The sequence below is a fragment of the Macaca fascicularis genome, chromosome 14 (assembly GCF_037993035.2).
Source record: "Macaca fascicularis isolate 582-1 chromosome 14, T2T-MFA8v1.1".
Taxonomy (NCBI): Eukaryota; Metazoa; Chordata; class Mammalia; order Primates; family Cercopithecidae; genus Macaca; species Macaca fascicularis.
The window spans coordinates 111691114-111700234 of record NC_088388.1 but is presented as its reverse complement, the minus strand read 5'-3'; the positions used below and the strand labels follow the sequence as shown (position 1 = coordinate 111700234).

Below are 9121 nucleotides of genomic sequence, written 5' to 3'. Positions count from 1 at the left end.
AGATGTGTACCTTGAGTATGGGTTTGTCTTTTCTGAACACACCCAGCATCATTATCTGATAGACTTTTAAAGTGTTTACTCCATTGGCATAGGGTCCCATATTAAATCATGACAGACCTGGGGATATACTTTATAGCAATGGCATTACAGGAGTGGGGCCGTTAACATGGGATCCATTAGTCATATCCCAGTGTGCATCATTCAAAAACTGCCAGCCTGATGGAAGATTGGAATGGCTTGCTGATGGCACAGTTGCAGCACCAGCTTGGAGGCAATATTCTGGAAAGATGGGATGCCATCCTCTATATACATTAAACAAAAGACCTTTCTGTGGTGCTGTGTCCCAATTAGGAAGAATGCACTGATCTAGAAACCAAGGCATGGAAGCAGGAATGTCCCCACTTACCAGTGCTCTTGCTGATCTTTTGGGAGACTTTGTACAACTCTTGCCTCTGCAAGGTAAGAAGTCCTGGTCCCTAATGGGGGTACACTTTCACCAGGTGATACAGCAAAAATCCCATTGAATTACAAACTGCAGCCTCCACCTGGGCACATTGGTAAGAAAAGTCATTGCCATCTTAGCAGCAATTGACCCTAGTATTTAAAAGAAAGGGAGGCAGGCAGATCACGATGTCAGGAGTTCAAGACCAGGCTGACCAACATGGTGAAACTGCGTCTCTACTAAAAATACAAAAATTATTCGGGTATGGTGGCACATGCCTGTAGTCCCAGCTACTCAGGAGGCTGAGGCAGGAGAATTGCCTGAACCCAGGAGGCAGAGGTTGCAGTGAGCCGAGATCATGCCACTGCACTCCAGCCTGGGTGACAGAGTGAGACTCTGTCTCACAAAAAAAATAAAAAATAAAAAATAAAGAAGAAGAAAGAAAGGGAGGCTGTTTTGCACAATGGGGGCAGGGAGGAATATGTATGGAACCCAGGTGACCCCCTTGGGTACCTCTTGGTATTTCTCTGCTAAGTTATTACTGTTAATGAACAGGTACAGCCACTCAGGCATGAGAAGATCATGGTGACGAAGGGCTCATAACCTTGTTGATGAGGATCTGGGTTACACTACCAGGTAAGCCAACAAAGGTAGCAGAGTTGGTAACTGTATTAGTTTGTTTTCACACTGCTTTAAAAAAAATGCCTGAGACTGGGTAATTTATAAAGGAAAGAGGTTTAATTGACTCACAGCTCCACATGGCTGGGGAGGTCTCAACGATTGTGAGGACATTTACAATCATGGTGGAAGGGGAAGCAAGACATGTCTTGCATGGCAGCAGGTGAGAGAGAGCAAAAGCGGAAGAGCCTCTTATAAAACTATCAGATCTTGTGAAAATTCACTCACTATCATGAGAACAGAGGAAGGAAACTGCCGCCATGATCCAATCATCTCCCACCGGTTCCTCCCTTGACATGTGGGGATTACAATTTGAGATGAGATTTGGGTGGGGACACAGAACCAAACCATATCATATGAAGGTGAGGGGAACTTAGAATGGACAGTGGAAGAGGAAGAAGGCAAATGCAGAGTGGGTGCCGCTAACCTCTATTGTCTTGATCTTCCCTCAGGAAGAGAGGCCTGTGGGAATCCTGGAGGAGCTGCTCCCTGAAAGTATATGGGAGCAGCTTAGATCCATCTAAGTGGATCTAACTGGCCCAGAGGAGGACACAGGGATGTTCTCCCAGACTCCTTCCACGAAGAACTAGCTCTGAGGCAGAGTACAGTCAGCAGAGAGCTTCCAGCTTTCAACTCTGCCTCAGCTGCAGAGACCCAGCTCGAATTCTCGCCCTTCCTGCGGATGCCTGCATTTACCGGGTTGCTGAGTGACACTGATGGGTACACTCACTCCGGAGCTCTCTGCCAGGTCGGCTGAGGCTTTATGGAGCCTGCATTGCAGTTCAAGCTCTTCCTCCTCCCACCCTACGTCCCCCACACTCCTCTCCCTAATAAACATCTGCACAGCATATTCCATCTCAACACTGCTTCTGAGACTGCTCCCCACCCAACGTGAAAACGTGTGAAGGGCTTAGCTTCGTTCCTGATACCTTCTCACAAAAAGCTGAAATGTCATTGTCTTGAAGTGTGAAAATTCAGCACCAGGTAATGCTGGGCCCTCCACCATCGGGTTGGGCCAGAGAGCAGGCTGGCCTCGGCAGGATGGGAGTCCTTGAGAGGGCAGCAGTGTGTTGGCTCAGCGATTTGCCAGCTTGAAGGGTGGTGGTGGGCCTGGCAGGAATGCTTGGGGACTGCTGGGGTCTGCAGTGTCATTCTAGGTGAGGGATTAGTCTTCTCTGCCCTGGCTGTAGAGCACAGTGGAGGCACCCGAGAGAAAAAAGAGGCTGAGAGTTCAGAAGGGGGAACAGGACTCAGCCAAGCCTAAGAGGTTTTGGGCAGATTTTCACTCCTTGTGGAGAAGGGACATTTTGGCAGAGAAACTGAGGCAGAAGTGCAGTCCTATGTCTGGGCCAAGCAGAGGGGCTATGCAGGAAGTGGAGGCAGGGAACGCTGGCCACCAAGCAGAGGAATTCCTTTCAGAGGACAGTGGCTTATCCCTGAGGCTGCACCCACACTTCCTGTTCTGCTGAGGTGGGCGCCCGGAGGCCCCTGATGGGAGAAGAGGGGAGCAAGGGTGGGTCAGGGCAGGTAGTTCCTGCATAGGAAAGAAAGACCTCACTGCCCCTTCCCTTCCGGACCTCCGGACCTCTTTTCTCCTTCCCATCGTCACTCCTTTCCTCCCACCTTTGTCTTTCCCTGGAATTCTGCAGTAGCTTCTGATGCCTGCGCCCTTGACTCCTCCCACCTCTTCTGTGCACGCAGCAGCCTCAAACGTAAATCTCAGCAAGCCAGCTCCTGCTTGACAGCATTTCAGATGTTTTCATGACTTCCCACCACAGTCTCTTGAACCTGGTATGTAAGGCCCTGTGCAGTCTGGCTCCTCCCGGCTCCTAGCCTCATCTCTCCTCTGCTCCCACTCCACTCCCTACGTTTTAGTCACAGCCAATAGCTTTCACTGCTTCCAATGCATCAGGAACCTTCCCACCTCCATGTGCCACTCCCTGGGAGTGTTACTCCCTCTGTCCAGAACACTCCCCACACCTCACTCTGAACACCAGCCTATTCGGATCAAAGCTTAGATAATACCTCCTCCAGAAAGTCTTCCCCAACCACAAGCGTGGGCTAGGTGCCCTTCTAGGTGTCCCTGGCACAGTGCTCTCTCTACGCTCCATGCTCCAGCAACTGTGCTCATCTCTTCATCCTCCCACCAGACTAAAGCTCTGTGCAGGCAGAAGCCGTATCTGATGCATGACTGACTGTTGTATTTCCAGAGCAAACAGAGCATACAGTAGATGCTCAATGTTTGTGAATAGCAAACTGTGTGTTAGAGCACGGATCCATGGATTTGTGAGGCTGGCTATGTGCACCACATGCTGCACGGGTCTCCTGCCTCAATGGCCTGATGCAGACAACGTGGACGTCTTCTCTTCACGACTATGAAGATGCTCAGTAAGAAGCCAGGCATGTCTCTGAGTCCTTCTTTGCTACTTTTTTAGCAGTGGATCATATCTCCCTCATTTAAGGGCACATCTATTTCACTAGGTTGTACGGTACAAGGTGAATACAGACGATGTGATTACGAGGACCAGGTTGCACCATTTTCAGTTAACCTGGCTCTCACTAAAAGTATCCATCTATCATTGTGTCATTCATCATCTTTTGTATTTTTAGTAGAGACGGGCTTTCACCGTGTTAGCCAGGATGGTCTCAATCTCCTGACCTCATGATCCGCCCGCATCGGCCTCCCAAAGTGCTGGGATTACAGGCGTAAGCCACCGTGCCTGGTCTAGAAACTACTTTTTTAAAAAAAATTTAAACTCCCTTTCCCCTTCTGCTTTTTTCCCCCAAGTATTTTTTGTAACAAAATATGCATAACATAAAATTTTACCATTTAAACATTTTTACATATACGATTCAGTAACATTAAGCATATTCATAATGCTGTACAACCATTAATCCTATCCATTTCAACAACTTTTTCATCATCCTAAATAGAAACTCTGTGACCATCAAGCCATAACTATCTGTTCATTTTACCCCCGGTCCCTGGTAATCACCATTCGACTGCCTTTCTCTAAGAATTTTCCTATTCGCCGTACCTCCCATAAATGGAATCATACAATATTTGCTCTTTTGTGTCTGCGTTATTTCACTTAGCATAATATTCTCTAGGTTCATCCATGCTGTTGCATGTATTAGAATTTCATTCCTTTTCATGGCTGAATGATGTTCCACTGTTACATAGAAACCACATTGTGTTTACTCATGTTGATGGACACTTAGATTACTCCCACCTTTTAGCTCTTGTGAATAATGCTGCTATGGGCATGGGTGGACAAATATATGTTTAAGTCCCTGCTTTCAATTCTTTGGGGTATATGCCTAGAAGTAGAATTGTCAGATCTTCTTCTGCTTTTAAGCCAAAGGAATGGACCTCTCCTCTTCACAACAATTTCTGCAAGAATTCCAGCCAATGGGAGAGGTGAATACTAGAGGGTTGAATGGGGCAAGGAAGTGAGGGAGGCTCCCAGCTTTGGTCACTTGTGGATGAAGCAAGAGCCGAGCGGAAGCCAGGGATTCCTGGGTTCTGTGCCAGCACCATGGCCTCACATGCTGCTCCTGCTCTCTGTGCCCAGTGACCCCACCATGGCGTGGGAACGATAACTCCCTTGTTAGTGAGGAAGAGAATAAACAAGAACAAGTGGGAGATGGCAGAGACCTGAGAGGGGCATCTTCTGTAGATAAGGAACTAGGTGGAATTTTAAATGGAGGCCGGGCGCGGTGGCTCAAGCCTGTAATCCCAGCACTTTGGGAGGCCGAGACGGGCGGATCACGAGGTCAGGAGATCGAGACCATCCTGGCTAACACCGTGAAACCCCGTCTCTACTAAAAATACAAAAAACTAGCCGGGCGAGGTGGCGGGCGCCTGTAGTCCCAGCTACTCGGGAGGCTGAGGCAGGAGAATGGCCTAAACCCGGGAGGCGGAGCTTGCAGTGAGCTGAGATCCGGCCACTGCACTCCAGCCTGGGCGACAACGCGAGACTCCGTCTCAAAAAAAAAAAAAAAAAAAAAAAAAAGAAAACAAACTTCTATTAGCACTCCTCCCTGGAGAGGTGAGGATAAGGAGAGGCAGAGTCGGGCAGAGGTCTGTAGAGAAGGAAGGGCAGGAAGAAGGGGAATGGGGAAGGAGCAGAAGGACAGGAGATAGAGGAAGTAAAGAAGGTGGAAGCGTAACAAGTAAAAGAGGATGAAGAGAAGAAAAAGAAGGCAGTGGTGAAATTTTCCAGTGGGAAATGGAGCTTGCATCCCAGACCACAGCTTCTGGTGCTTCTGCTAGATTCCGGAGAAAAATAACAACCCGTCACTCTTGGTGACTGGCAGTCCACTTTAGAGGGCCTACTTGCAGCGGCACTGACAGACACAGGCGTCCTTAAATCAGTGAAACAGAACGGTCCTCAGCCTGACCCTCACGAAGCACATTCGCACCTAATACATTATTGACAAGGCTGACTTTTTCCAAGACGCTCTGGCCTGCTGTGTAATAAATGTGTATCGGCTGCTCTTTATCACCCGTTACCTCGTTGGAACAATTGTCTTAATTTCATTGTTAAAGTGATGAATAGGGCAAGTGTTAAAGGAAATTAATACTCAAAAGGAAGAATAATCGTAGCCAAAAAAGAACTCCTCTGAATTGGTCCGGTGGTAAAGTTAGGAATTTTGTAGTTAATGAGGCTTAGAGAGTTAAATATAGAATAGTCCAAGACAGTGGCCAACTGTGGGAGATGGAAGGCAGGAAAGGTGGGCTGGCGAGGCAGGGAGGCAGACAGAGTTGTTCACACATTCCATGCCCACTCACGGGAGCTCACACAGGCAGGTCAGTCTCACAGGCCTCTCTGACCCCACCGTGCCCAGCATAGTGTCTGACACCTGAATGGTCATAGAGCTTACAATGCTCAGCCTTGGCTAGTGCTCTCCTGGTAAGAGTGGGGCCCTACACTGAGGCTGGGCTGGTTCAAACAGTCAGGAACAGCCTGGGGACAGGCTGTTGCTGCACTGCGTCCTCTCTGAGGTGCGGGAGGGAAGTCAGCACCTAGTGCTTCCCCTCCCCTGCTGCCCCCACTAGTGCCCGGCCACACGCCTTCCTTCCACTCTGGGTCCTCACGGCACGCAGAACTCCTACATTACTGACCTGGCAGCTGCAGAGGCAGCTGCATTCCAGGGCAGAACTGGAGCAGGTGCCTGGGGGCTGTTCTGGACTAGCCTTTCTATCTGCAGAGATGATCTGGGGATGGAGAATTGTGATTCCCTTAGACAATTTCCTCACTTGTTTATTCAATCATTCAGCCCATGTCTATTAAGCTCCTGTGACATAGCAGGTTCTGCTTTAAGAGCAGGTCCTAGGAAGATACAAAGACTTGGTCCATAGAAAGTCTCAAAGAGTTTCCAGTCTGGTGGAGACAAAGACACATGCAAACAGATAATTACTAGACATACATTGTCTATTGAATGCTCACTCTCTTAGAAATCAGTTTTTGTTTTTTTTTTATATTCTGAAAGTTCTCATAGGCTCTCAGCCAATGGAAACTTCTCAAAAGACCTTTCTTTGTGCCTTGGCCGATAGGTATACTGAAAACACCCTCAGCTAACGATCTGCAATGTGTGCTGTGTACTCTGTGCTGAAATTCTTCCAGCCCTTTACTTTGCGTCCCCGAAAATAATTGCGATACTTAATGGCTGATCAAAGGGGTACCATCATGGTGGTGGTCCTGCTGCACAGAAACAAGAGCATCATAGTGAGATGTGAAAATTTTGAGCTCTACCCACTCAAGGTAATTTCTAAAACTAGGTGGAAACAGAGAGTAGAGATAAGCAGGCAATTAGGAAATATAGAAGACTTTGACTTTATGAAGATCATCATAAATGACAATGCAGCCTCGGAGGCGTGGCTGGAAAATGGGTGAAAGAACCTGGAAGGAACTCTGGCCCAAGGCAGGTAGGTCATGACTTTAGCCTGTAATCCCAGCTACTCCAGAGGCTGAGGCAAGAGAATTGCCTGAGCCCGGGAGGCGGAGGGTGTGGTGAGTTGAGATCACGCCACTGCACTGCAGTCTGGATGACAGAGTGAGACCCTGTCTCAAAAAAATAAAAACAATAAATAAATAAATAAATAAATAAATAAAGTGAAGACAATTGGAAGAGCACTGTGCCCTGGAAGCCATCTCCACAGAGACAATACCACGAGGACTCTTGCATGCTCCTTTGGGTAGCACCCTGCGCTGAAGTCAAGCTCTGGCCAAAATCTGGTTTGTGGGTCTGCCAAGGCATAGGCCTTTGGAAGGATGGAAGTTCAATGCTCACTTAAGCCTCGCTTCTGACATCCTTAGATTTTTGCATAACTACAGTGATCATATAAGTTACTAACATACAAAGTCAGTGTAGCAGTATCAGTGATCCAAACAAGTTATTCCGTTCAGGGTTGTTCTTATTTAAACATTCCCTTTGAAATATGGGTATGGAGGCTATCAAATATAGGAAAGGTGAAGGGGAAAAATCTCCCATAAGCTTTATATGTTGACATTTTATCAATCAGTTGAGGAATAAATATATATTTATTATCACAACATTAAAATGGTGTAATACTTCATGCCTATTTCAAAAGCTGTTAATTTTATGTGCAAAACATTATTCAGAACTTTCAAAGAGTTAATATGAAAAAAGAAATAGAAAGTGTGTTGGCTCGATAACTTTAGGAAGAACTCGATATCCTTTTCTGAGCAAAGAAATGTTTGTAAAAATTTAAATAATAATACAAGTCGAATATAGATATTAGATTGTATCACAATTCTTTTGTAAAATTGTCTGGGGATTTAGCATTCATCACATTCAACAAAATGACCTTTAAAATTTGTATTTAGTGTTTCATTTTTAAATTTCATTTAGATTATGAGTCCTTCCTATTTGTAAATTCTTCACATTTTGGAGTTTGAACTAAAAGTAATGTGTCAATCTCAGGATTTCATATGGAAAAAACCCTCATAAGTCATGTCCAATAATATCCACAAGAAACTTTCTTCTGTCGAGACATTAAAAAATAAGAGTATGAAGGAAATAAATGTATTGGCAATAAATGAGGTACAACTTGAATGCTCTCCCTCAAACCTCTGTTGAAAATAAGTGTCCATCAGAAGTTCAGTGACGGGGCAGGATCATACGGTTGACTGCTTCTGAACCACAGTGCCAAATTGCTGAAATTTAATAGCTAAAATTTTTAGTGATACAATGGCAATAATAATTATTGTTGGTAGCATTTCTGATTTATATCTAAATTCCGGAAGTTCCTTTTATGATAGTGATATTTGCCTCTGGTCCAATATTGATTTTAACATTTGGTGTTTGGCCAAAAGATGGTTTCAGTAAGTATACACCTGTCCAGTGTGGTAGATGCTCTAGCACACATGGTGGTAACATGGATGAAGTCCTGCCCAAGTGTCTGGGAGAGGCCAGGAAGGCTGCATATCGAATCCAGAATGGAGACCAGGAGCATCAATTCAAAGTTTGCCCAGAGAGCAAGGTGGGGTATGGTGTTCTAGGAAGAGAAAACAGCTAAGAAATGTCTTGAATCCCTTTTGAATGTTGGGCATCACTTTGGAGTTTCTCACATGTGTTATTTTCTTTAGTCCTAAACCAATGGAACGAAGTAGGTATTACTTTCTCCTTTGTGTGGAGGAGCAGAGGGAAGCTCAGAGAGGGGAAGTGACGGTCCTGCAGACTTGAGAGCCAGAAGGAGCTCCCAGCCTCATGGGGATTGCCTAATAAAGCCCATGTCTCTATGTATTAGTCCATTTTCCTTTCTTTTTCTTTCTTTCTTTCCTTTCTTTTTTCTTTCTTTCTCCTTCCCTCCCTCTTCTTCTTCTTCCTTCTTCTTCTTTCTTCTTTTCTTCTTCTTCTTTCTTTCTTTCTCTTTCTTTCTCTTTTCTTTCTTTTTGCTTTCTTTCTCTTTTCTTTCTTTTTGCTTTCTTTCTCCTTCCTTCCTTCCTCCCTCCCTCCCTTCCTCCTTCCCTC

At 45.9% G+C, this 9121-nt stretch overlaps 1 long non-coding RNA gene across 1 annotated transcript; it reads left to right on the top strand.

The window, feature by feature from the left end:
- The first annotated feature begins 345 nt into the window (after positions 1 to 345).
- LOC135967283 (uncharacterized) lies at positions 346 to 4181 on the top strand. Its single transcript, XR_010581267.2, has 3 exons — positions 346 to 459; positions 998 to 1078; positions 1573 to 4181. It is a non-coding gene; the product is annotated as an uncharacterized lncRNA (long non-coding RNA).
- Positions 4182 to 9121: the final 4940 nt, after the last annotated feature.